This window comes from Ictidomys tridecemlineatus, unplaced genomic scaffold, assembly GCF_052094955.1.
Source record: "Ictidomys tridecemlineatus isolate mIctTri1 unplaced genomic scaffold, mIctTri1.hap1 Scaffold_130, whole genome shotgun sequence".
Lineage (NCBI taxonomy): Eukaryota > Metazoa > Chordata > Mammalia > Rodentia > Sciuridae > Ictidomys > Ictidomys tridecemlineatus.
This window is the reverse complement of record NW_027521170.1, coordinates 444843-472601: the sequence shown is the minus strand read 5'-3', so window position 1 is coordinate 472601 and position 27759 is coordinate 444843. Positions and strand designations below refer to the sequence as shown.

Sequence of the window (27759 nt, the reverse complement as noted above, 5' to 3'; positions counted from 1 at the left end):
AAGAGCTGAAGATAGAACTTCTGCTCTAAGGAACTTCACACTGGTAAACATGTGCAGGCACGGTGAGTCAGTGGTGAACTGAAAAAACAGCATATGTCAAGAAGACGAGGGGACGTCTAGGGGAAGGGTCCATGACCTTAAGTCTATGGCTGGAGAAAGCCACACTCACTATTGTATGCCAGGAGCTACCCTCGATATTTGGGATGTGATAACTAGTTTAATAATCCTCATGAGAGCCTTTTGATTTGTTTGCTGTGTTATTGTCCCATCTTACAGATGAGAAAACTGATGCTCAGAGAGGTTACCTGACCGTCGTCCCTCATCTAGTACATGGTGGACCTACCACCAGCTTTCTGAAGTTGCTTGACTCTTTCCAAGCCCCCCGTTTTCTTATTTATAAGGTAGAAATAAGTATCTCATAAAGAAGTTTTTAGTGAGATAATATATATAAAAGTCCTAGCATCTTATCTCATTGATAGTGCTCAGAAAATGGTTGTTACTGTTTTGTTTATTTACTGTGGTATTTGGGTTTGAATCCAGAGGCCCTTAACCACTGAGCTATATCCCCAGTTCTTTTTATTTTTTTTATTTTGAGACCAGGGTCTCACTAAGTTCCTGAGGCTGGCCTTGAACTTGTGATCCTTCTGCCTCAGCCTCCCTTAGTAGCTAGAATTTCAGGTGTGTGTGTACCGTACCCACTGATTGATTGATTGAATGGTGCTGGAGATTAAACCCTGGCCTCATACTTGCTAGGCAAGAACTTGACCACTGTGCTATATCACCAGCCCAGCCAGAATTAGAAAACGTGTTACATGTTGACAAAAAATGTTCAAATTAGAAAATTTAGGTGGATGGGAACTTGTCAGCCCTAGTTCATCTGTCCATTTAAGGTCCTTAAGGAGTGAAAAAACACCTCCTAGCACTGTCCAGGGAGAGAATGAATGGACTGCTGTCCATGCCAGATTGCCTGAACACAGGCAAGCTGACTTCTAGGAACAAGCAAAGCAGCGAGGGAGTTGCCAGTCGATTCTTGGGGGAGGAAAATCAGTGTGTGCGCCCGCGCTCTAAAGCAGGAGTAAACTTCCTCATGCCTGGATTCTGGTGAAAGCCAGTAGGGAGACATGTTTTTCTCTGGAGTGAACAGATTTATTCTGTGATGTAATACTTTCCAGAACTTTGCCAGCAGTGCCACTGGGTGCTCTGGTCATGGGGGCAGGGGGACTCAGAGGATTCAGGAGGCCACATCAGGATTGGGAGGCCTGCTGTCTCCTTGACCGACTTAACCTTTGGTTGAGGCCACAGCTGGAACCTCTGTGACCAGTGTATACTTGATTATTTCTGAAAAGGTAGCATTTCCAAAGGACACAGATCATGAGTAACGTCTGACTCCCTGGTGACTCCTGTGTCGGGATTCTCTTAGTGCTTTACACGTATCAACTCATTCATTCCCTCCAACGGGAAAGCTCATTCCTATATGGCTCCCATTTTACGTTTGAGGGTGCTGTAGCTCGTGTAAGTGCCAGTCTGTGATTTGAATTCAGAGAGTCTAATCCCAGAACCCTTGCTCTCACTCCCCACTGTTCCGTGAAGGGTACGCGCTGGGTCACAGCTGGGACAGTTCTCCTCATGGTCCTGCTGGCTCCCAGGGCTCCCACAGGCTTCCATCCTGGATTATCTGAGGTCTTCCCTGCTACCCCAATATTGCCTGTTGTTTTTCCATGCCCCCCACTTTTTTCCTCTACAACATTTTCCACTGTCTGACACACATACATTTTATTTATTGGTTGGTTTAATTTGTCTTTGGGAGGAAAGGAATTTTTGTCTTTGTTTGTGTTTCCAGGATTTGGAGGAGGTTGGTGCTGGGGATTGAACCCAGGGTCTCACTTTATACCTCCCTAATGTAGAAAAAAGAAAAATAATTCAGATTTATATAACAGTACTTCAGTAGTTTATTCTTACCTCACCCTCTTCTGTGTGTGAGTTGGTGCAGTACAGTGTCTTTCCTGCAGCTATGGAGATATTTTTGAGAATGCCTTTTGAGTAATGCATTAGGCTGGCTCTTAGAAAAACTGCCTTAGGTTTCTTTTATTTTTTGGTTTATTAGCAGTACTGGGGATTAAATTACCAGGTGTTCTACCACTGAGTTTATATTCCCAGCCCTTGCTTTCTTTTTTTATTTTGAGACAGGGTCTCACTAAGTTGCCCAGGCTGGACTCAAACTTGGCATCCTCCTGCCTCAGGCTCCCAAGTACCTGGGTTTAAAAGAATGTGTCATTGCTTGCTTTACTCATTTTTTAAAATACAAACTACTTATTTTGTCCTATTTCAAAAGAATGAAGTTAGATCCCTAACTCATACCACACACAAAATTACTCAAAATGAATCATAGATAGAACAGTTAAATGTAAGAGATAAAACTCTTAAAAGAGTGACTTTAGATTAGAAAGATGATTTCTCAGATATATTCCAAAATGTATACCAAAAGCAGAAACAATAAAAGAAAAAAAATAAGACCACATAAAAATTAAAAACTTGTGCTGCAAGTAATATCATCAGGAAAGTAAAAAGCAACTAACAAAGTAGGAAAAATGTTTATAAATATATATCTGACAAGGAACTATTATCAAAATATATAAAGAATTCTTTTTTTTTAATATTTACTTTTTTAGTGTTTGATGGACACTTTATTTTTATGTGGTGCTGAGGATCGAACCCAGTGCCCCGCACATGCCAGGCGAGTGCGCTACCGCTTGAGCCACATCCCCAGCCCCTATATAAAGAATTCTAACAATTACAATAAAAATAACCCAAGTTAAAAACAGGCGAGGATTTTGTCAAACAGAATATATAAATAGACAATAAGCACATGAAAAGATGCTCAACGTTATTTGTATTAGGGAAGTGCCTGTCAAAGCCACATAGACACCACTTCAGAACAAGATAACTGTGGTATCAGGACAGACACACCAGGCGCACGCAGTGGTGCACACCTGTAATCTCATAGACTAGGCAGGTCGAGGCAGGAGGATCGTAAATTCTCAGTAACTTAATGATACCCTGCCTCAAAATATAAAATTAAAAGAGCTGAGGATTTAGTTCCGTGGTAGAATGCTTGTCTATCATGTTTAAGGCCGTGGGTTCAGTCCTTAGAACTGCAAAAAGAAACTATGTAGTTTGGGCTACAGTCCTTGAACTACCACATAAAATCCTGCACTGAACAAATTGTGTCATTTGCTGCCTGAGGTAGGGCCTAGATCATTGTTATCTCCAGTGTCTAACACAGCTCTTGGGGCTTAGTAGCCACCCAGATGTTCAGTGAACTGAAATAACAGCAATATTGTGACTAATTTTTAAAACAGCAATATTGTGACTAATTTTTAAAAAGGAAAAGTTAACCAATAATTGTTATCTTAGATGCAGGGCTTCCTCTCTCTTCTATCCTTTGCCTATCCTGTGTTTCTTTTTTGGTTTTGGTACCAGGGATTAAACCCCGGACCCAGAGGCTCTTTACCACTGAGCTAGCTACATCTCCAGCCCTTTTCGTTTTTTATTTGGGGATGGTGTCTCACATAGTTACCCAAGTTGGCCCCAAACTTGGAGTCCTCCTATCTCAGCCTCCTAAATTGCTGGGATTACAGGTGTGCATCACGGTGCCAGTTTGCCCATCCTATGTACAAATCTTACTATCAGCAGTATCTGCTTTACTACTTAACAAAATATTCTCTAATACATTAGCTCTGTAAATCTGAAAGCAACTGTGAGGTGGTGGAATTAGTAGGATTGTAAAGCCATTTGACAGAGAAGGAAATTGACTCAGAAAAGCTAAATAACTTGACTCAAATCACCCTGGGACATTGCCAACCTTGGAAGAATCTTTCCCTGGTGCTGTGCACCCCTCTCCCACCCTCAAGTTCATAATTATGCCCCTGGCTGCTGGTTGCATGCCTGGATCACAGAGATATAGATGATTTACAAATCTCTGAGCATCAAATCCAAAGAGAGATTATTCTTTTGTTTGCCTTATTGAATTATTCTGGCAATTCTCTGGGTAGAACATTCAAGAGTTAAAACCAGCAATAAAGATAAAATAAAAGCTAAGAGTCAGTTTTTCTCAATCTGTTGCAAACAGATCTCTAAAGATAAGAAAATTGATTCTTATGATCAGATGCTGGTTCACACTGTGCCCATGATTTTATTCACTTTGTTCTGAAGAAACAAGTAATCAGCCCGTTTACCTACCATCCCCTGTGGCTGGGCTCGGGATTCTGCTGTGCGGCAGTTGGAGAAATTCAATTCAGCAGACATTTATCCATGTGCCTTCTCTGTGTCAGGCAGTGTAGGAGGGGCCAGGGTTGCAGAACTGAACGAGCCTAGTCCTTGTTCTCAGAGTCCAGGGTGTTCTCTAGGTCCTATAGTCATGGCATGCAGTTGTTCTTTAGGGAGAGGTTTGGAATTCATTTGCTTTTACATTTTAATCAATTGAGTACATGTTGTTTTATATGATGGTTATAATTTTTAATGGTGTTACACTGTTCCTCCATGATAGGATATGGATTTACCATCATACTATCTAAACTCTAAGAACTTTGTGTGTGTGGAAAGTATAGAAAGAAAAGGATTAACATGGATATTTAGGACTCAGCAGTGGTGCAAAGTAATCTTTCATTTCAGGGGCAGCCCTGTGAAATTTAGAGTTTGATGACATTTCATCCCTTCAAAGATTAATAGGAGTTTTCAATAAAAGCATCAGGGTTTGCACATTTGGAAGTTAACCCAGCCACATCTCCATTCACATTTGTCATCACACCTGTATGTCTTGTGAATTTATTTTTAAATGTTAGAAGTAATACATCAGCATTATAGAAGTGAGGAAAAATGGCAGAGGAAATGGTTGCCTAAAATGTTAACTACTCTGATACTGAGAGACACTTGGACCTTGGGCACCTTATCTCTGAACCTTAATCTCCTCATCTGTAAAACTGGAATCATTTCAACTTTATGAAGCTTTGCTAAGGCTAAGAGATAGCACAGAACATATATCCAGAACCCAGAATAAGTGTATATTTTATTAGAGCAAAAATAACTTCTTTTGTGTGCATGGTGCTGAGGATGGACCCACATCTGTGCGTGCGAGGCAGGCCCCCTGCCACTGAGCTTCCCTGTAACCCCCCATCTTTATAAGATCCCTTTGTCTAGTTGTTCATGGTTTTTCTTTTTTGCATTTTTTTTTGTTGTACTTCTGAACCCTCATTATATACAACCCACATTATTATACGACCATTTTCCATGTTGCTATATATGATGGCTGTAATTTTTAATGGTGGTACACTGTTGCTCCGTGATAGGATATGGATTTACCATCATAGCTTATCCATTTACCCTATTGTGCATTTGGCTTGCTTCCAGTGCAAATAACACTTCAACGAACAGGGTTTCTGTTGTTCTTGTGGTGCTGGAGAGCAAACCCAGGGTCTTACCCATGTCAGACAAGCACTCTACCCCTGAGCTATGTCCTCAGCCCATTTTTTTCAGGGGGAGGGGCTACCAGGGATTTAATTCAGGGTCACTTGACCACTGAGCCACATCCCCAGCCCTATTTTGAATTTTAGAGACAGGGTCTCACTGAGTTGCTTAGCACCTCATGATTGCTGAGGCTGGCTTTGAACACCTGCCTCAGCCTCCCAAGCCACTGGGACTACAGGTGTGTGCCCCTGCGCCCAGCCTCAGCCTATTGTTGATATGTTCATACTTCCTGGGAAGTCTTAGGCAAGTACTTAATCTCTGTGGCGGTTGCCTTGTCTACTAACTGGAGAAGGAATGGTCTGTCAGAGAGGAGAGCTACATGGGTGAAATGGGGCAGCACAACAGCCCGGGGAGCAGTGCCTGATGTGTACCAGATGTTTAGTAAACATTACCTCTTATTTCTCTAGGCTTGCTCACCAGCCTTGGGGTTTCTTGATTCATTGCCCTCCAAGGATTTTGGCAGTTTCTGATGTCAACAGCAGTATGTAAAAGGACCAGTTTCTCAACACCCTCATTAGCAGTGATCCTTGGTTTTAACTATGTACTCTCTGTCCCTTTAAAATAGGGTAGCAGCAGGTATACAGCACTTGCCTAGCAGAAGTGAGGCCCTGCTTTTTATCCCTCACTATAATCAATCAGTCAAATTGGAACAAAATAACAAATTCATTCAAAGTTGGGCAGTGTCTTATGGTGGGATCTCTTCTGCACCTTCACCTGAAGAGTCAATGCCTATGCCAAGGTCAAGTTCCTCAGGGTATTTAGAATTCTGGTTTTCTGAAACCTATATCCCCAGCTGCATTCTACCAAATTATTGTGTAAGTTGGACCTTTGAAACTTAAAAAAACAGCGTATTTTATTTCTTACTGAAATGCAGCCTCTCTGGATAAATTATAAAGAAGAGAGATTTATTTGAGGTCATGCTTCTGGTTCAAGGCCAAGAGACCACATCTGGTGATGACCCTGCTGGCAGAGTCCCACATGGTGCAGGGCATCACATAGTGATAGGGAACTTACATATGTCTGTCTTCTGGGAGGCTGCCGGTGTTCAGTCACAGGGCCTCCACCCTGACCAACCTATCTAATCCTCATTAATCTCTAAAAGGCCCCACCTCTAAGCCCCAGAGTCAAGTTTCTTCCCTTTTAATACCTCCCCAAAGACATTAAACTCCAACATGAGTTTCAGAGGGGACAAATCCTATTCAGACCATTGGCAGACCTCTTTATATTTTTATTTTTCCTTAAATAAGACACCAGTTGGCTCTAGAAAAATCCATGTGGCAGGCAGAGGTCTCTGAATTCTTCTCCCATCTAGAGACAGTAAATTGGCAAGGATAACCAGTGTGCCCTGGTTTGACAGTTAATACTTGTTCTGGTGTAATTGTCTGTAGTGCTCTCTTCATCCTCTAAAATGACCTAGTTTGGATAACAAATTATACCATCCTACTAGTCCCAGGGGCTTCTCAGAAGCTGGGGCATCTGCCCTTACTTGCCACCTCCCTGGCACTTAGCTCTCTGTCCAAGAAAGGTTTCAGCCATATTTTTTCTCACTGTGCTTAACCTGGGAGAGTCCAGTTTCCTTTTTTTTTTCTTTCTCTCTCTCTCTCTCTCTTTTGTTCTGGGAATTGAACCCCAGGGCCTCACAATTGCTAAGCACACACTACCGCTGAGCTGCACCCCAACTCCTACCAGCCTCTTTTGAATTCACTTCGCCCACTGGGTATTCACTCAAACATTCTGTTTTCCTCCGAGTCTCTCTGATGATTGTCAGTAGCAGAGGCAGGCACTTTGCATTTTGTTTCAGAAGTTGCTCTTTGTGCTTGTTATTGATGTTTCAGCTCATTTCATGTCACAGGCAAACATAACCCTCATTTCTCACCATTTGCAACTTTTCAGATTATATCTGCCTTTAATTTCATCTTAAATATAAACCTCTTCTTATTGGGATTTTTAAGACTCACTGCTCTTGCCCTCATCAAATGCAATAAGGTTAATTACATTCATAAAGTTCCCCAGAAGCCCCAATGCAAACAGATCCACAATGAGTGAGCAATGACAAGGACAAATCTCAAGTGCTAATACACAGCTCCTGTCTCCATGAATGGCCACAGGCAGAGCATTGCTTTTAAGATAAAGGATTATAAGTACAGAATTTTCTGCATTAGGAAAAAAAAGAAAAGAAACTAGCTTCTCCCTGATGATTACCTTGTGTACTTAGGTAACTGTGTTTTCACTAGTCTATAGGGCTTTGTGATTTGAGAAGCTCTAAATAAGTACCTCTCTTCCTTGGGTAAATTGTTCACAGTTTTAAGGAAGCAAAGTGTCTGGGTGAGAGATCCTGGCAGGCCGAAGCAGCCCCCCTGTGTGGGGGCTACAGTTCTACATGCAAATGGGGATTCTAAATGGGAGTTTATTTTTCTGTCTGTTTTAACTAGGTGACTTTCGGATGGTGATTGGAGAGGATAAGACAAAAGTGTTGAACATTGTACTGCCCAACATGGCCCATTTCCGCGAGCTGTATAGCAGCATTCTACAGGAGAATCCCCAAGTGGTGTATAAAACCCAGCAAGGCAGACTGGAGGTAAACCGTAGGTGGGAAATAACTTCCATTGCTCCTAAGGCAACAGCTACATGAGGTACTGGGAATTGAACTGAAAAGACAACTTTAAGGAACAGGAATTATTATTATTTTTGGTACTGGGTTACCATTGACCTTGTGATGCTCCTGCCCCAGCCCTCTGAGTTGCTGAATTGTAGTTATCCACCACTGTGTGGCAGGAATTCTTTTTAAAACAAGAAAAGAACAGATAATGTGAAATGCCAGAACAATCATTGCTCATTTTAACGGATTTTGCCATGCTTGCTTCAAGTTAAAGTATTTTTGTTTTCTGCTTTTTAAATTTTTTACTTTTATCAAAATATCTGCTCCTGGTTTAAAAGCCAAGTGGTGCCTTGAGGTTTGTAACAAAAAATAGCAGTTCCCTGCTCTGCCCTTCCCTGTTTTCTCTACCTACTCCAGAGGCAGCTTCTTCAGCTTTGTAGCTGATTCCTGTGATATTTACCACCCCCTTCTAAATAATAGGATTTGACTTCTTTCTTGACTGTTTTCAGCTTTATACTTTATTTTTGCCATCCTACTGTGAGAACGAGGATTTTTTTTCACTCTTACACTACTCCATCAACACACACACGTATTTTTCTCCTGTTTCACTCTTACTTTTCCCCTCTTACCTCACCCCCTCATGTTCCACTATAATTATTTTATAACTATTCATTAAGTTAATATTCAGCATTTACTTCATTATGACAATCCCCCCATGCTGGGGATGGAACCCAAAATGTTGCACATTCTAGGCAAGTGCCCTGCCACTGAGCACCACTCCCAGGGCTCTGACAGCTTCTCTTTTATTGCTGAGATACAGTATTATGAAATTCCCTTTCCTGTACAACTTGTTTCTCCTGGAGTTAATTGCCTCCCCCCTCCCGCTTGCTTGGTTTATTTGGTAGAGTGCTTGTGCTTGCCTAGCATGGGGAAGGCCCTAGGTTCAATCCCACCACAGGAAAAAGAAAAAAAAAATCCTCCACCTCTCAGAGATCTATAAAACTCATCTACTTATATCAAATACATTGAGTGTTTTCTCCCCAGCCCCTTGAGGACATTCTTCCGTGAGGCCTCTGTTCTGTCCCTTCCTAGGCTACTTGTTTTCTAGGATTAGGGACCTAACTTCTTTTTGTGATCACCCTGAGAATTTCCCTTGTTAGTCTGTCCTTTGCTATTCTGTCTTCTGGATCTTGTGTCTTCCTCCTTCATAATTCTGGTGAAGCATGTTCTGTTAATTCCTTCTTCACATAGATTGTGAGAGCGGCAAGTGTTTGAGATCAGATACCTCTGATAAATCTCTCTCACTGATGGATCATTCAGTCAGTAATAGGCTAGATATCAAATTCTAGGGTAGAAATCATTTTCCCTCAGAAGGTTAAGTCATAGCTTCATTTCTTCTTTCAGTATTGCATTAAATATTTGGTGGTATTCAGATTGCCTATCCTTTGTATATGACCCCTTTTAATCTCTCTGACAGTGTTAAGATATTTTCCTTTTTGCAGACTTTTGTTGTTGTTTATTTGTTTTGGTATTGGGGATTTAACCCAGGGGCTTTGAACCACTGAGCTATTTATTATTTTGAGGCAGGGACCTGCTAAGTTGCTTAGGACCTCACTTAGTTGCTAAGGCTGGCCTGGAGCTTGCGATCCCCCTGCCTCAGCCTCCCAAGTCATGGGATTATAGGCATGTGCCCCCACACCCAGCCACTATTTTTAACTTTTGTGATGACTTGCCTTTATTTTTGTACACGTCTGTTTTAAATTTATTATTTGAGCACTTGGTGGGCCTTTTATATCTGGAAAATTATGAAGTTTAGTTTTAGGAAATCTATTGTTTCTGAAATAATGTCCTCATACCCACTTTCTTAGTTTATTCTTTTGGGAATTCCTGTTATTTGTAGAACTCCTGCTTTGATTTTTTTTTCCTTTCTTTCCTGTTTCCTCAGGTTTTTCTGTTCAGCTTTCTGGAAGAATCTTTCAAGATTGATTGTTTAACTTTTCTACTGAATTTTCAGGTCCCATTGAGATTCTTTTTTCTTGCTTTATTAATGCATCATCTCTTCCTCAATTCTTTAATGATCTTTATCATAATTTTGAAGTTTTTTTCTTGCTCCCTTTATTTGTCTTTCTTAGTTCCTTTCATTCGCTCATCTATTATATTAGAGGTCTTCCTCAAATATCTGGATGCTTTTTCTGGCCTCTTTTTAAAAAGTGAGGCACTAAAATGCAGACTGAGAGTTCCTTGTGACAGATAGGGTATACCAGCTGATGGGCTTCATATAGAATCATGTTCCAAGTACTTGGCTATTTTATTAGAGGACCCCAAATGTCAGTATCTGTAGAATTTCTTCAGAGAGACATCTAGAGGACAGTGAAGGGTTATATTTCTACATGCCAACTTTTCTAAAAACTGAGCAAAAGAAAAGGATTGGAATTTCCTTTAGTACAAAGCTAAGCTTATTCAAACTCCCTGTGATCTGCAGAAGCAGATGTATGATCTAGTTTTCAGTTGGTTTTGTGTCCAAGGTATTTATAAAATAAATAAAAATTTGTTTTAGTTGCAGTTGGACACTATATCTTTATTTTATTTTTGTGTGGTGCTGAGGATCGAACCCAGCACCCTGCACGTGCTAGACGAGCACCCTACTGCTGAGCCACAACCCCATCCCAAAAAGGAAATATCTTTTTAAAATATAAATAAATAAATAAATAAAAAGGTATTGTGTCCAACTACAACTAAAAAATAAATATAAAAAAATCTTGGCAAGGGATGCTAAGGGATCTGTATGTGCAACCCTATCTCCTACTGATCAGGGACATTTACTCCTGTTGATATGTAAGTACCTCATTTCCTGGACTTTCAGCACGGAATTCTAAAGTGATCCATCGAAGTCCTAACTTTAAGTTAGTGAGATATTTGCTGTGTCTTGGGAGAAGCCATCCTCCTCTAAGAACTGGGACCTTTAAATCCACAGATCTAGAGTTTTAAGATGAGACATACTAATTCCCAGGTGGTCATTGGAGGTGATGCTAAGCAGGTCACTCGGTTCCCAGACCTATGTCTCTGTCAATTGGAATGGTATGATGCAGTGGTCATTAATTTGGGACATCTACTACACCATCCCCACAGGGTATCATTGCCAAGCTGGTGCCTTAGCTGTTCCTTGGTATCTGTCATAGACCTTTTCATGCGACCTGCTAAAATTTTAAGCCAGAAAATTATTTGTTGTGTGGGGCAAAAATTGTCCCCCTTTGAGAACCATTGTTCCACTGGGTGGTAGTACAGTGGAGCCGTGATCCAGTGCCCACTGCTGTCCCTCCACTCCTCCTTTTCTCTAAAGTGAGCCCCATGATTTCTGTCACAGTACACCATGTTGATGAATCTGAGCCCCATGCAGTGGACTAGCTAGATTCTGTGGACAGGAAAGGTAAAGCTGTCATCCTCTCCTCTCTCTTGGTATTGGGTCTGAACATTGTTCTCTGTTCTGCCTCTAGAACCTAAGGAGGCCCAGCACATCACTGTGCTTCTGTCTTAATGGTGAGAGACATGAGATGCTATAAGTTAATCTCTTCTCTAGAGAAGATGTCCCAGCATTTAGGGATCAAGACTACTTGACCTGCCAGGCACGGTGACACATACCTGTAATCCCAGTGGTTTACAAAGCTGAGGCAGGAGGATGGTGAGTTCAAAGCCAGCCTCAGGAAATTAGTGAGGCCCTATCTCTAAATAAAATATAAAAAGGGCTGGAGATGTGGCTCTGGGTTAAGTGCCCCTGGGTTCAATTCCCAATACCAAAAAGAAAAAAAAGATTATTTGACCTCTAAAAATCTCACCTAGGTGGTAGGCTCTGGGAATCTTCATCAGTATCTCAGATCCTCTGGAATGAATCTATCTGGCAAGGCCTCCGGTGTACCTGTTCCTTATAGCTCACCAGGTGACACGTTATGTCAGTGATCTAGATCAACATGGTGATATACCGAATGTCTAAATAAACTAGCTTCCTTCAAGTATAACAGAGCGGGGGGGTTTTCTAGCTGTGAGGCAAACCATAAAGTGTACTATTTTCTGTCCCATGAGGGAGAGCTGATTCTCATCCTCTGACCTAATTGAGATGGAGAAAAGTGCGCTCATTCACTATGTCTGTGATCCCAAAGGCATTCCCATAGTTTTATTGATCTGCTTTTAGAAGATTTACCACATCTGGCACAGCAGATGTTGTTGGGGTTCCTACTTGCTTGAGTTTGTAACAGAGTCTGCTGAAACCCACCAGGCTCTATTTGGTTTTATAAGGGCCACACTTTTTTTTTTAAAGAGAGAGTGAGAGAGGGGAGAGAGGGAGAGAGAGAGAGAGAAAGAGAGAATTTTTAATATTTATTTTTTTTTTAGTTCTCGGCGGACACAACATCTTTTTTGGTATGTGGTGCTGAGGATCGAACCCGGGCCGCACGCATGCCAGGCGATCACGCTACCGCTTGAGCCACATCCCCAGCCCCTATAAGGGCCACACTTAATGGGGATGTAATGGTGGTCCATCAATCCTTGTGTTTGTCAGGATTCTCCAGAGAAACAGAACCAACAGAGAGAGAGAGAGAGAGAGAGAGAGAGAGAGAGAGAGAGAGCGAGAGAGAGAGAGAGAGAGAGAGAGAGAGAGAGAGAGAATGAATGAATGTGTGTGTGTGTGTGTGTGTGTGTGTGTGTGGAGAGAGAGAGAGAGAGAGAGAGAGAGAGAGAGAGAGAGAGAGAGATTGATTTTAAGAGATTGGCTCATGAGTTGTGGGATCCAGTGATTTCTTTTTTTCATTACTGGGAATTGAACCCAGGGATGCTCTGCCCCTTAGCTACATCCCCAGCCCTTGTTATTTTATTTTGAGACAGGGTCTCCTGACATTGTTGATGGCTGGCCTCAGCCTCTCAAGTCACCAGAATTATAGGCATATGCTACTGTGCCTGATGAGGTCTGGCAAGTTTTGAGTTTTGAGACCCAGGGAGGAGTCAGCCTTGCAGACTTGAGTCTAGAAGCAGAATTCCTGGGGTTGGGAGAGAGACTTTAGCCTTTTCTCTTAAGTCCTTCAACTGATTGGATGAGGACTATCCATAATCACAGAGGGTAATCAACTCTACTCAAAGTTGACTGATTTAAATGTTATTTGCATCTTAAAAATACCTTCCACTCATCATCTACACTGGTGTTGAACTCAGCAGCTGAACGCTACAGCCCAGCCCAAGGAAACACAAAATTAGCCACCACATCCTAGAGGGCTGCAGCTGGTACTAATCACTACCATCTCTCCCAGGGTGATGTTTTATTTTTTCTTTACTCTTTTGGCCAACAGAAAGAGTGTCAACTTCACAGACTTCCACTTGGTCTTCTGCTCCATAGCAGCTCCAGAATTCCATCTTGGAGTTTGCCTGCGAGGACCACCCCTGGCACCAGTTGTGTAAGGTCCAGATTGGGTAGATTTGCTAAAAAAGGCTTCTGGTCCTGCGGTGGTGCTTGGGAGCCAGAGGGCCCCTCAGAGTTGTCCCAACTTGACCCAGAGGCTAGGCTTTGTACTCTGGCATTGTCCAGTTATTGGATACAGGCAACTCCCTTTGGTTGGAGACAGTTCTAAGAAGGACTCCGGGAGGGGGACTTGGCTGACTTTCCCAGTACCTTGGTCCACCTCAGATCCGGGTGGTGGGCCACAGTGTCTACCATCACAGGACTCTGTCTGCTTTTTTTTAAATATGAGTTTTATTGATGTATTTTTTATGTAACATAAAATTGAATCCAGAGGCACTGTACCACTGAGCCATACCCACCACCCTTTTTTATTTTTTTATTCTGAGACAGGGTCTTGCTAAGTTGTCCAGGGTGGCCTAGAACTTGAGATCTTCCTGCCTTAGCCTCCTGAGTCACTGGGATTATAGTTGTACACAATTCATTGGCCTTTATTATATTCACAGAGTTATGCAGCCATCACCACAGTCTAATTTTAGGACATTTCCATCACTCTGTACAGAAACCCATACCCATTAGTAATCCCCAGCTTTCATCTCCCCCAGGCAACCATTAATCTACTTTCTGTCTCTATGGATTGGCCTACTCTTCATATAATGGACACTTCATATAAATGGAATCATATAATATGTAGCCTTTTTTATATCTACTTTTAAAATGTATTTTGACTTTCACAATTTAACTGCTTTCACTTTCACACTTTAATGAGAATCTAAAAATAAAAATAATCATTTTACTAATTTACTTGAACATGTCACCTAGTAATTTTTCTTTAAATACGATTTCAAATAAAAATTCCAGTGCATTCTTTTCCTCAAGAGAAAGCATTGGCAAACACTATTTTCTAATTCCTCATATTACTCAAGCCATTTTGGCATTTCTAAAATTCCTAGAATCTATATTTCATTGCCAAAGCATAACTTAAATATAATATCCTTTTGACCTATTTCAATACATGGCTCCAAAACAAGAATCTATAAAAATCATTTATAGGATATTCTACAGAAATATGAACATTTTTTTGTCATCTGTATAGCCAATGATACATAAAGGTGGAACCTATGAATGTAGAACAATCCTAGTAATAAATATGAGGTATTTAGATTTTGTAAAAAACACCTGTGTATCTTTAATGGAGCCACTAATGGTATTTCCTTCTTCTTTGCATATATTTTTTTAAACAAAACTAGAAAATTCAGGCATTTAATATATGTAGACTTAATAAATATTTGTTGGGTTAGGGTTGTAGCTCAGTGGTAGAGCACTTGCCTTACATGCTGGGAGTCTCCTTCTAGGACCGCCGCTGGCACCAGTTGTGTAAGGTCCAGATTGGGCAGATTTGCTAAAAAATCTCATGGGTTCAATCCTCAGCATCACATAAAAATAAATAAAAGATATTGTGTCCATCTACAACTAAAAAAAATATTTTTAAAAAGTATAATAAAATAAATGTTTGTTGAATGAAAAATATAATAGAATGAGTGAATTCTAATTATTAAGAAAATTGATCAAAGTTAGAAAACCTGAATCTAAAATTTCATACATTTATTTGTCCAGGTTTTTTGTTTTTTAACTATTCTCTTAAATAAGTTAAGGCCCAAACATTTTTTAAAAGAATATAACAGAGGGCTGGGGATGTGGCTCAAGTGGTAGTGCGCTCGCCTGGCATGCGTGCAGCCCGGGTTCGATCCTCAGCACCACATACCAACAAAGATGTTGTGTCCGCCGAGAACTAAAATATTAAAAATTCTCTCTCTCTCTCTCTCTCTCTCTCTCTCTCTCCTCTCTCTCTCTCTCTCTCTCGCTCTCTCGCTCTCTCGCTCTCTCTTTAAAAAAAATAGAATATAACAGAAATTCCTACTTAGAAAATAATGTGGTGGGGGCTGCATTTTGAGGCTTAGTGATAGAGCGCTCGCCTGGCATGTGTGAGGCACTGGGTTCGATCCCTCAGCAGTATATTAAATAAAGGTATTGTGTCCATCTACAAGTGAATATATATATATATATATTTTTTTTTTTTTTAAATAAAATTACATGCTGTGCTGCTTGCGGCAGCATTGCTGATTCTCCTCTTGGCAGGCAAGCAGTGTTTACATGTAGACTTTTTAAAAATGTGATTCCATGAAGCACAGTAAAGTGTAACGGTGAAGCTGGTCTGGTCACAGTCCTGTGACTACCTTTTGATTCAGTGGTTTCCAGGAAGAGTCTAATGCATAGTTTTGTATGTTTTATTCATGTATCTTTCACAGTGTACTTTAGAACTCATTAGGAATAGAGCCACTCACATTGCTCAGTCTTATTTAGCAAGTGACAACAGCTAAGTTATATTGATTCATTCCCTCATTCATCTAATATATTTTGAGTACCTACTATGTGCCAGTGGATGAAAAGTGAATATTAGTCTTCCTCGTCAGTATATTCCTGCAATTTGTGAAGTCCAATGTAGTATGTAAAAGGCTGTAAGGACAAGAAGCACAAATTCACATGTTTCCCTCTATTACTGAATGTGTGATCCAGTGATGTTAACTCAAGGCTGCATTTAACATGGGAAGATGATCTAAGTGCCCTGGTTTGATAGGTATTTGTTACCTGTAGCCCACCTTTTGTAACTACTAGAGACAAATAGAAATTTTAACTGAAAGTCAGAAACTCATCCTTAAAAGAGGCTTCTCTTCTTTTCTTTTGTCAAAATGGAGTATTATAGGAAAAGAATTATCCTTTTTGAAGGAACTTGGTACTCTAAACATGAAGACATTGAGTTTAAGAAAGAAGAGAGTTTCCCTAGCATGCTGCCTAGGTTAGGTGTGGGTGCTTATTGTTTGTGTGATTTGAATTGATTTTACTTTATTTTTAACAGAAGAAAAAACCACACTTAATTACATATGTATGCATGGGAGCCCCACATAATATGAGATCCCTGCTTTTGTTATTTTAAATAGAAGCCATGTGTCTCTGAATATTTATAGAATTCAAAGCACTTCCATAGACATCATCTCTCTCTTTCTCCCCCCCTCAGATAGATAAAAGCCCAGAAGGACAATTCACTCAGCTGATGACATTGCCCAAAACCTTACAGCAATGAATAAATCACATTATGGATCCTCCAGGAAGAAACAGAGATGTGGAAGAAACTTTACTCCAACTTGCTCATGATCCTGACTGCGGTGATGTGGTGCGGCTGGGTATGTTTGTGTTTGAGGCGAGGACGTGCTAGCTACAGTTAAAGCAGGCTTTGTGTGCAGTGGAGAGGTATTATTTCTTCCTTCTTCCCCAGGAGATTGAGAGAGAGATTGCCTCAGGGAAGAAGAAAAGCTCCAACACTTTGGGGTTTTTCCCAATCTACATTTTCTTTTCCTTTTTTTTTTAAAGACAGAGAGAGGGAGAGAGAGAGAGAGAACTTTTTAATATTTATTTTTTAGTCCTCGGTAGACCCAACATCTTTCTTTGTATATGGTGCTGAGGATCGAACCCAGTCCGCACGAATGCCAGGTGAGCTTGCTACCACTTGAGCCACATCCCCAGCCCCCAATCTACATTTTCATTGGCTTGAAATAAGGTGGTGGAAATCCTTTTTTCAGATTTCTATATCCCAAATCACTGTCAAAGGGAGAAGACACACTGCTTTTCGTTCCAAGAGCATAACTTCTAGAAGTTGTTTAAAAGATGGGCCTGTGTTCTCCATGGTGGTCTAAGAAGGAAGGAGACTGGTGACATTTTTAATGTTTTCATAATATCACACCAGCTGGGACACTGCTCTCCCCAGCCACTAGATGTGTCTCAGTCTGTGTTCAGCAGGTTCCTTCTGGCATGGCCCACATTTCACAGCATCTTCCCCAGGGCCTCCCCAAATGTCAGAAAAAATCGGAAACTACAGAGATCCACTTCCCCAGAGGTGGTAAAGGTAATTTACGAGGTCAGCCAGTAAAGAAATAATTACAAATTGAGAATGTCTCTCAAATGAGTGCCTTCTCCTCTTATCATTTATTAAGCTTTTAGTGAGCCCCTCCCAGGTGCAGGCCTCCCTGCTAGATGTAATTCTCAATCACAGTGCTGAACACTGCTGTCCTGGGTGGCTTCTCGCTCTCCATCAGGACCTGCCCAGGTTTTCAGAGCACACATTTTTATGTTCCCTGCTGCAAAGTTCTGAGGCCCATTGTTGTTGTTTGTTTTAACGTGTCCTAGTAACAGTCTGACCTCTGCTGCTGCTTTGAAGGGATGGAAGACTTGTACTGTGGCTCCTCACTTGAATACATGTGTTTTCATGATGGAGATTTTTCTCCTAGATTTAAAAAAAACAAAAACCACACACACACACAAAAAAAAAAACTTGGGGTTTTTTTTTGTTTGTTTGTTTTATTTTGATCTTTTCACATTTTGGAATTGAAAACCAAAAACCTTATGTGGACTGAAATTCCTAAAATGGCCTTTGAGGGTTCCCTGCTCTCTGTTTCTTGTTTTAAGGTGAGCTGGCCTGGGCCCAGAGCAGTTCAGTCATTTTTCCGAGCTCACAGAGCTGGGCGGTGCCAGAGCTGGTCCCTCCAGGGTCTTGACCCTCAGTCCTGATGCCCTTTTCACTGCCACTCTGTGGCAGCAGAAGAGCTGGATTTGCTGCTTTTACTAGATAACTAGAAAGAATATTTAGTTTCAGGTTTTAAAACTGTTAAGATAACTAACATCTGTTTTTGGTTTTCTTGGTGTCCTGTTTGTTTTTTTCTCACAGGGCTTTCAGCAATCGTGAGACCTTCCAGTATAAGACAGAGTACCAAAGGCATTTTTACTGCTGGTAAGAACTTTAGGAAATCCATATGGCGGCGACTGGATTGTGGCTCCATGGGCGACTGCTGGCCTAGCATGCATAAGACTGCAGACTTGATCCCCAGCGCCCTACAGAAAAAGAAAGGAGAGAAAAGCCATAATTCACACACCAGCTGGGTTGAGTGGCCTTAGTGCTCCTGGTTAAAACCAAAATACGACTAACTTTCCCTGAGTATTGGTGAAAGGCTGAACTCTGAGTGTCACACACTGAGATGTTTAGTAACATAAAAGCAGGCCCAGGAGCAGTGTCATCTGGTAGCCCAAAAAAGCCACACCAGTTGAGGTGCTGTCAAATGTTTCGACAGCTCCTTCCTGGCAGGGCTTCTTTCCTTATGATTTTATATTTATCGCAGTTCCACATACAGAACATTGTAAAACAGCAGTCCCCTGCACTCCCGCCCCTTCTTCCCCCACTTCAGAGATAATTCCAGGTCTCTAGAGTTATTTTTGGTTTTATTACCATTTCTGAGAATAATGAGTTTCTCTTGCTCCTTCAGTGTTTATCTTCAGGTCCAATCTGTTGGTGTCTCACTATGGGGGATCAGAATTCGACTCCTGCATCCACCCTCACCATGCTTATTCTCTGGTTGTCTCCATCCTAAAATACTTGTAGTTTCGCCAAGTCAGCATTTAGCATTTAACTTTTTTTTCATGGGGGTGGGTACTAGGAATCATACCAAGGGGCTCTTTACCACTGAACCACATCCCCAACCCTTTTTATTTCTTACTTTGAGACAAGGTCTCACTGAGTTGCTTAGGGCATCCTTAAGTCACCCAGGGTGACCTCGACCTCATGATCCTCCTGCCTCAGCCTCCTGAGAGCGGGGATTACAGATGTGCCCCACCACACCCAGCTGGCATTTAACATTGTTATGAGCCACATGATATCTTTTCCTCCCCTGCAGTGGAGAGTGTCTCCACCTGTCCTTTTGTCTTTTGTGGGAATTCAGTGTCACTGTGTCTTTCGCTTTATTAGTGTACGTACCCATTTTGATGAAGTGAAGCACATGATCCAGTGATTTCCTGAGAAAGGGTGCGTAGGATACAAAGTTGGGGGCTATGCATGGTGGGGGGGGTGGGGGGGTGGGGGGGGGTGGACGCTGCTTCCCCTGAGCACTTATTTGCTTCTCTTTCACTTCTAAGGATGCCACATTGCACCGTGGAAGTAGAGCAACAGAGAGTATGTAACCTGGCTCTGAGGCTGCAGAAACTGGAGAATGGCGAGCACCTCTTCAAATTCTGTGGGTTTCCCTACGTAGTACTGTGGTTTCTGTTTATGGCAGTCATGGGCTATGATGAGGTGCTGAGTGCAATGCCAGGGACAGGGACTTGTGAACCCTGGAGACTAGTGTTCACATCTTGACTTCTGTGACTTGAACCACTTGCTTAGTTTTTCTGATTTCTAATTTCACAGAAATAATTATGCCTGTCTTTCTAGGTTGTGAAAATCTTAAGACGTTAAGGTAGTCCCCATCTTCCTTCCCTCGCAAGCCTCTACCCCTACAGGGGTAGAAAGGAAGATTTCCTCTTAGCTAGAATTCCGCTAAGCCTGGGGAGACAGCTAACCAAAGGGGCTAAACTTGGGGTTAGAAGACGTTAGTTTGAGGTTCTATTTTTTCGTTTCTTCATTGTTTAACCTTGGTATGTTAATGATCCTGTCTCCCATGAAACAGGGATACCAATACCCAACTCACAGGGAATTCCGAGGCCTAAAAAGGCATCTAGGATGCTATATAAATGTCACTCTTCCTAGAAAGAAATGGAAATCAGGTATCTGTAACCAGCTCAGAGGATTATGCATCTAGTATATTCTGTTAGAGGACATGGTAGTGTATTCTCATATAGCTTGACACTCTCTCATAGTTCTTTTAAAATTTCCTGAACATTGGATACACCTATGTTCCAGTGTGAGAACAGAAATGCTTCCAAAGCTAAGCACTATTGTTTTTTTCCCCCTCTTTTTCCTGGGAGTTTCTTGTTTAGAAAATAATATCAACTTCTCCTAGACCAGGCTGTTAGTAGACTAGTGTCTTTCTCATCAAGGTCACAGGTCAGCAGCTGAAGCCAGCCAGCTCAATACTATAAAAGACTGTGGCCTCCTCATACTTGCCTCTCTGCCTGTCATGGTGGCAGCAGATGGTGTCACTTCTCAAGTTGGTGATGAAAAAATACAGGAAGAGAGGGAGAGGAGGGGTCAGACCTCAGGTTCTGGTTTGGACGGTAGAGGCTGCTCTCTGAGCTGGAGGAGGCTCTGAGCCTGATTCTCAAAGTCTTGCTTTGTTTTCCATCTGGCTTTGGACAGTCAGACTAACTTCTGGGTCAGATACCTCTTTACCACTTCAGCTTCAAAAGATTCAAGTGAATTAACAAGGCAGGTTTGGTCTTGTTCCTGAAGAGATTCTGGAATGCCTCAGTTGATCCTCTCCAGCCCTTTCCTGAAACACAATAGAATGTCACCATTTCCTCTCTGATTTCTTAAAACTAAAGTGTTTCTCCCAATTTTTTTTCACTTCGAATTTAAACAAAAACATGAAAGTTTTTTCTTCCAATGCTTTTTTTTTCAGTACTATATATTGAACCTTGACACTCTCTCCACTGAGCTACAACCCTCACCCTTTTGATCTTATTTTGAGACAGGGTCTTGCTAAGTTGCCAAGACTGGCCTGGAACTTGTAACACCTCTGCCTCACACTCCCAGGCACTGGGGTTATAGGTGCACACCACTCACTATGCCGTGCTGAAAGTTCTTAGAAAAAGTTGTACTTTTGCCTCAGGAGAAATTTTCTTTGTAGGTATGTCTGGCTATGGTTGGAAATTAATGGGAAGAGTGTAAGGGGCTTCCTGATTTGCTCCCTAAAAAATCTAAATATAGAATTATAGGAATATAGAGACCAGTCATCCTAGTCATATCTCTGGCTCATAGTGTTTTCTGGAAATTTTGTCTGTCAGGGACCCTTCCACTTAAGGTCACACAGAGGCCTTCCGTGTTCATTAACTTTGCTGCAGGTCACTGAAGTAGGCTGGACCTCAGCATAAGAGATGCCTCAGGAACCCTATGTTGATGGAGATTTCTGTGTTCTTCCCGGGCAAAACTTCCTTCTGCAGCACTAATCCATATCGTAATGACTAGCCTGAGCATCTCACTGCAGAGGATGGATGCTTCTAAGGGGACATTGCACCATTTTGAGCAAGGAGCAGAAGACAGAGCCAAGTTTCTCTCTCACCAGGCTCTCTTCTCTCAGAGACCATCTAAAAGTGTTCTGGGGAGTCATAGAATTCCTAAATCACTACCCTTTTCTCTAGAAAGAAAGCAGAAACAAAGAACAAACTTAATGCATGCTCAGTAGGATCCTGTGGATTGTAAGCTCTGTGAGGTCAGAGACCACCCGCCATCCATGCCAACACCCCCAACAGCTTGCCCAGTGTGCACAGCAGCATGAGTGCCCAAGGACTCTCCCACTCCCCCCACAGGCGCTGCTTCCCAAGGCTCCGCACCAGCCTGACTCTCAATGCCATGGTTCTGTTTTGCCCATTCTGGAGCTTTATGAGAATATGTGCTCTTTTGCATCTTCATTTCTCATTAGTCCTCAGAACATCAGGCGCATCATGTGGTTGGGAGCGGCAGGAGTCCATTCATTCCCATTGCAGTCTTCCCGGTGCATCCACCCTATTGTTGATGGACACTTGGGCGGTTTGCAGTCTAGGACTATGTCAGATAGTGCAGCTGTGCATGCTTTTGTACTGATCTTCTAGTGAGCATGCACATGCATTTTGGTCAGGTGTATACTCCAGGAGAATTTCTAGGTCTCAGAGCATGTGAAGGTTCAGTGTTAATAAATAACAAATAGTTGTCCAGCTTTACAGTCCCATTAGCAGAGTTCCTGTTGCAGCACCCACTGGCTAGAACTTGATAGTGTATGTTCTTTCCAGTAACTAGGTATTGGTACCATCTTGGGGTTTAATTTACATTTTTCTGATGACGAAGGAAGTTGAGCATTGTTTGTTTCTAATATGTATATATATTTTACTTGTAGGAGGACACAATACCTTTATTTATTTATTTTTATGTGGTGCTGAGGTCAAACCCAGTGCCGCATATGAGATAGGCAGGTGCTGTCCCATTGAGCTATAACCCCAGCCCTTGGCATTTTTTGTATGCTTATTTGGATATCCTCTTTTGAGAAATATCTAGCCTAGTCTTTGGCCCATTTTTCTATTGAGTTGTGTGCCTTTTTCTTCCTGAATTTTCTACATAGTCTTGATAAAAGTCCTTTATTTATTTGTTTACTAGTGCTGGAGATTGAACCCAGGGCCTCACATGCCAAATACTTGTTGTACCACCGAGCTACAGCCTACATGTCCTATATATGTTATATAGGTAATCTGAGGATTATTACTTCACCCTATTGATGATAACTTTTGGTGAAAAGAAATTCTTAATTTTGCTTAGTCCGGTTTATCAACTTCGTTCTTTATGGTTAGCAGTTTTTTTGTGTGTTTTGTTAGGAAATTTCAGTCTATTTCAAATACAGGGAGTTTAAGTCCAACACTTTTGTTGAAATGAAAACATTAAGGCAGAAAGGGTCCTTTTTCTAATCTGCTGGGTTTTGACCCTTTGCAAATGTTGGATCCCTTTGCAAATCTGTCTAAAACTCTGAACCCTCTCATAGAAGCACATGTAACACATACATGGTGCACTTCCCTGCAGTTTCAGAGAGTTCTAACTGAGGTCCAAGCTTCCTACGGGCCCCTTTTTAGAGCCCCTAACATTTTACAGAAGAGGTAATTGACCAACAAGCGAGCATCACGCACCACGCAGCTTGGCCCAGCCGGGCCTAGAACCCAGGTCTCTGGACTTCTGTTCCAGTACTGTTTATAACCCATTTCCCTGCTACAGTCCTTCTGAGAATCTCTGTTTGGCAGAGCCCAGAAGAGAATGTGTTTAGTCGAGGAGGTTTCTGTCCACCAGTAGCAGAAGATGGCTGCATGGTGACGTTCCTCCGCTTTGTGTATTTACCTTAAATGTTTGAACTCCAAGGAGTCTGTGACTAAGCTTCCTGAAGGTGAGCTGGGAATTATCATGGTCTGTGCATCTGCCTCGAGCCGTGACTCAGCGCCCTGGGGTTGCTGCATTGAACTTCTCAGTGTGCAGCTAACTCCCTGCATTCTGCTCCAGTTCCTGGTTAGTTCTGGCTGTAATTTTAAAAAGCGCCTTATGTAATAAGTTACCGGCCTCTGTTCTCAAGTGGGTGAGGTTTACCAGAATGGTTGCTCCAGGGAGAAAATTAAAAAGGGTGGAAGCAGAGAAAGGAGCTGTGAGCTTCTTGTCGGCCTATGTCAGTTCACAAGTAGTCACCCGGTAGATGGGCCAGGCCACAGGAGCCAGAGTTGTTAATAATTTTACCTGTACCTGTGGCTTTCTCCCTGTCACTGCCCACAGTAACTCCTTCAAAGGTTCTCAGTGAGCCAGGTACAGCACCATGTGCCTGTAATCCCAGTGACTTGTGAGGCTAAGGCTAGAGGATCGCAAGTTTGAGGCCAGCCTCAAGAACTTAGCAAGACCCTGACTCCAAAAAAAAAAAAGAAAAAAAATGGTTTTTTAATTGTTTAAAGAGCTGGAGATGTAGTTCAAAAACATGTTGGATTCTAAGCAGACTAGGCAGTATACAGGAGGCAGAGCCAGGTATTTTAAAGAGATCACTCAAACCCCAATACCGGGCATGTCTGGAATGAATCCTGTTACCTTGTCAGCATGCTCACAAGCACAGTGCTGGGGATGTGCATTCCAGACTCACAGCACGGTCATTGTGTACATCTAAAAGTGAAAAAGACTATTGGGTTCTTTGGGCCACATACACCCTGAATGATATCACTCTCCACATGAAGGAAGTCAAGTCCATGGTAACATCCTGGAGTAGGAGCCTATCAGATCTGACAGACAAATAGCATTCCCACTTATTTTATCCCATTTTATGTCTTTGCCCTGAGCGCCCCCCAGAACAGCTCTTCTGTCTCATCATGTAGTTATGATTAAGTCATCAAGGAGTGCTAGAGGGTCAGCTAGGGGTGCTAGAGGGTCACCTAGGGGTGCTAGAGGGTTACCTATCTGAATAAGGTGCATTTGTTCTGACATTTCAAAAGCATTTATTGAGCACCTACTATGTGCTTCAGAGTGTTGTACTATACAATGGGGATGCAGAAATTTATCAGACAAGGTCCCCATCCTCAAGGAGCTCACAGTCTAGCCAGAGGGACGGGTGAGTCCTTTGATAGGCACTATACAATGGGGTAAGTGCCACTCGGGAGGTGAGCAAGCACAGGTGCATGAGACCATCTTGGCATTTCTTGGAGTAGGAATCCTCAAGCAAGTATCAAGTCTACTAGGCAGAAAGTGGTGGGAACAGCAGGTAGGCAGCATACACAGGGACACAAAAGCAGCAAGCTGAGGTGCTTGGAATATAAGCCTGAGAGGGGGAAGGAGCAAGGATGCCCAATCACAGACTTTTTTTTTTCCTATATATAACTAGGGATTGAACTCAGGGGCACTTTACCACTGAGCCTTTTTTATTTTATTTTTATTTTTCAGTGCTAGGAACTGAACCTAGGACATCATTCATCCTAGGCCAACGCCATACCACTGAGCTACATTCCCAGCCCTTATTTTTTACTTTGAGACAGGGTTTCACTAAATTGCTGAAGCTGGCCTTGAACTTGGGATCCTCCTGCCTCCGCTTCACAAGTTCTGGGATTACAGGCATGCACTACTCTGCTGGCTGCATACAGGCTCTTATCTGTGCCTTTCTCCTTTTTAAGAGATCTACCAAATCCAAAGGCTGACAACACACTCATAACTCAAAACTTCACTTATCCCAAGGACTCAGGTTTTATTGGCATCCATATCACTGTTTCAACAGATAGATACCTAGACCAGAATCACTTCCCCCTTACCAGTCACGATAACCTTTGGTAACCTTTCACTCCCTGAGCTTCGGAGCATCCCCGTCTGCCCATCACTGCCCCACTTCTAGAAAAATCTTCCATAGAACATCCCTGAACCTCTCTGCACATCCATCCCAACAGCCTCCATTTTCTCACCCTCTCTTCTTTTCTCTTTCAGGCTTGAAGAATTCAGTGATTTACAGTTCACTAAAACTGCACAAAATGTGGAAAGGATGGCTGAGGAAAACATCCTGATTTTGCTTGCTTTTTATAAGTGTTATGTATAGATGAATAAAGTGTTTGATCCTTTTTAACAGAACAGTGTTTGTTACCTTGACCCACTGCGTGAATTTTGAAGAGACTGCTATTTGTCTTCTATTTGATTTTTTTGAAATGTATTCATCAGATATTTACCCAGGTGGGATTCCAAATATGTAAGAGGGCTGAGCAGCCAAAGAAGAGAACCATGAGTCCTGCATTTTGTAGACATTGGAGATCGGAGACACGACAGGTGATGTGTGCACAGATGGACATGCAGCCCAGGAGGATTGCAGGCTGGGTAGGCGGAGCTTGGCCTGTCTGCTTCTGTCCATAGTCTCTCTCTTGTTTCCTCTGGCTTTGCCAGCAAGAGTATCGTGTGAGGATTTTTCTGGATTAGGCTTTTTATCTTTTTGTTTTCCAAGGTGTGTGACAGAGTGACTTTCATATGAGGAGCCTGAGACAGACACTACAGAGCCTACAGACATGTTTAGGCAACAGGACCCTCATGACAGTTACCTGGACTAACAGGATGGACTCATTCATTCTCCCCAGTCTCTTTCCATCTCTCTGCTGTTCGTCCTTCACAGTGTTGGTGTCTTACTGAAGCTGGCTTCCCTCATAGTTGTGAGAATGCTGGCAACCATTTCCAGGGCTGTCGTTTCCCTGTCCCATTTTGAGGAGACAGAAGATTCTTTTCAGGACTTATCTTAGAAACACAAGAAGGAAAACTTCCCAGCAGCCCCCAGCAAGCCTCTGTTTGTATTCATGGGCCCTAATTGAGTGACATATTCATTCCTGAGCCATTAAGTGACAGAAGGATGGACCATGCTGATGAGCTCAGGCCTGAGCTCCTTACCCCTCTCCAAGAGGCCGCTTCCCCACAGGCTCTGGGACTGCGGAGAAGGACTGGACACCTGAATAGAAACTGAGGAGGAAGGGCATCAAGAAGCAAGCCCATATCCATCTCATTACATGGATCTGTCCAGTCAAAGCTCAAGATTCTTTTTTCCTTCACAGCCATGTGACTTTGGATGAATTATTTAATCTCTCAACAGTTTCACCATCTGGGAAACAGGGATAACATTACAATATTTCATGAATTGAGAACTAAGATTTATTCATTCTTTGTCATTTGCTGCCTGGGGTCATAACAGGTGAGTGACGTAGCTGGGACTTGAACCCAGCTCCCAAGCGTCTGTCCCGTGCCTTTTCCCACACACCCTGCAGCTCTCATGAGAAATGAACACTCAAGTCTTTGTGTTCCTCTGTCCCCTACATGCATTCTCATATTCCTCTTCCTTGATCCAGTTGAAAGGTACATACTTTCTAAGTTGGGAGTTATCCAACTGGTACATAAGGATGAGAGGTGAGCGTTCCTGTGGGGAAGATGGAGCCCTTTGGCAAGAAGTAGTGCTTTTTGTTACTGAAGATCCAAGAAAGAAATGTGTTCCCTCTCCAGCTGTGTCCTTGGGCAAGTTGTTTAAAACTTAAGAGCCTCAGTCTCCACATCTGTAATGTAGGCATACTCACACCCCTCTGTCAGGGTTGGTGTTAGAATTAAGTGTGATAATTCATAATCCATCTAGTGTGGTTCTTGGTACATAGTTAATATTTCTACAAGTATCGTAGCCATTCAATTCAAATGGTGAATTTGGATAGCTAGAGGTAATCCCACATTAGTTAGAGTCCTGTTATGAAGAAAGAAACTACCCTAAGTATATCAAGTAGAAGGAATTTAATATAGGGAAATAGTTGTTAAAATATTGAAGGAGCTAATAAGAGAGAAGGGGGGTGCTAAAGGAGGAAGAGGGGCTGTGTGCAGAGAGCAGGGAGCTGCTTACACCCCTGTGCTAGAATCTACAGGCCAACATCTAATGCTGTGTTGCTGCCTATGGTGGTTTAAAAAAATACATCCTCAAATTCTTTGGCCCTCCTTCCATCAGTATGTGGAATTTAATTTTCCTTCCTTGAATATGAGCTGGCCTTAGTGACTTGCTTGTAACAGAATACAGTAGACAAAGATATTATGTGCCTTCTTCTGAAGCTAGATCTCAAGAAAGAGAACAAAAGATAATAAACTTCAGCCTGGCTCTTGGGATGCCTCTTAACACCCTTAACAGCT

The 27759-nt window shown here is 42.2% G+C and overlaps 1 pseudogene across 1 annotated transcript in view; it reads left to right on the top strand.

Annotated features, from left to right (window-relative positions):
* LOC144372556 (phosphatidate cytidylyltransferase, mitochondrial-like) overlaps positions 1-25695 on the top strand; it is a 45338-nt pseudogene extending 19643 nt beyond the window's left edge. The window contains exons 5-8 of the transcript XR_013432529.1: positions 7956-8101; positions 16639-16804; positions 18343-18405; positions 25555-25695. The product of XR_013432529.1 is annotated as a phosphatidate cytidylyltransferase, mitochondrial-like (transcript). The remainder of the gene's footprint in view (positions 1-7955; positions 8102-16638; positions 16805-18342; positions 18406-25554) is intronic.
* The last annotated feature ends 2064 nt before the right edge of the window (positions 25696-27759 follow it).